Source organism: Varanus komodoensis, unplaced genomic scaffold (genome assembly GCF_004798865.1).
Source record: "Varanus komodoensis strain SLA01 unplaced genomic scaffold, ASM479886v1 scaffold4508, whole genome shotgun sequence".
Classification (NCBI taxonomy): Eukaryota; Metazoa; Chordata; class Lepidosauria; order Squamata; family Varanidae; genus Varanus; species Varanus komodoensis.
In genome coordinates this window covers 1,191-2,078 of record NW_025336013.1, presented here as the reverse complement: position 1 = coordinate 2,078, position 888 = coordinate 1,191, and the positions used below count along the sequence as shown (strand labels likewise).

Genomic DNA, 888 nt, shown 5'->3' with positions numbered 1-888 from the left:
GGTACAGAATGTTATCTCCTCTCTGTGATGTCTTATGATCGTTTCTTGGCTATATGCAAGCCTCTGCATTATTCTAGTCTTATGGATCATAAGCTTTGTTTCTGTTTAGTAGGTGGCTCTTGGATGAGTAGCATTGTGTTTATCTCTATATATTTACCATTTATGTTAAGAGCTGCACTACTGTGGTTCCAATACAATTTATCATTTTTATTGTGAAGCTTTTGCATTGGTAAAGCGCTCCTGCAGTCACAGCAGAATTCTTCCATTTGTTACAGTAACCCTGGCTTTTCTCTTCAGCTTCCCTCCCTTCCTTTTGACACTCATCTCCTATGCATCTATAATACACACCATCCTGAAAATCCCATCTATCACGGGGCGGCAGAAGGCCTTTTCCACATGCTCCTCTCACCTGATGGTTGTATGCCTTTTCTATGGAGCCATTGTTATTGTCTACTTGATACCAAAAGTGGAAGGTGTGAGAGACCTTAGCAAAATATTTTCTCTCTTGTACACAGTTTTTCCTCCAGTGGCAAACCCCATCATCTATACCCTGAGAAACAAAGATGTCAAAGACATTCTGAGAAGGCTGCTGGAAGGATCGTGAAAAACCATGTTTGAGTCATGCATTCAAAGAAGTTCCTCTTACAACCTTGACTGCTTCACTAGGAATATTAGTGGCTGTGGAATTCAGGCAGTGCTAAATGTACCTTTGGATGAAATGTTTTTTGATAATGTAGAAATAATTATTGTTAACAAGGTAGTCCTATTAAGAGAATTACTCATAGGATTGCAGCCTGAATCAGTTTATATCTGACTTGAGGAAAGCTGGGCAAGGGGACAAGAAATGTGTTAAGTTTTCTTTTTGATGTGAACTTACTCAATATTTTA

At 39.0% G+C, this 888-nt stretch overlaps 1 pseudogene; it reads left to right on the top strand.

Annotated features, from left to right (window-relative positions):
• Window positions 1–7: 7 nt before the first annotated feature.
• Window positions 8–604, top strand: LOC123030682 (annotated as a pseudogene).
• The last annotated feature ends 284 nt before the right edge of the window (window positions 605–888 follow it).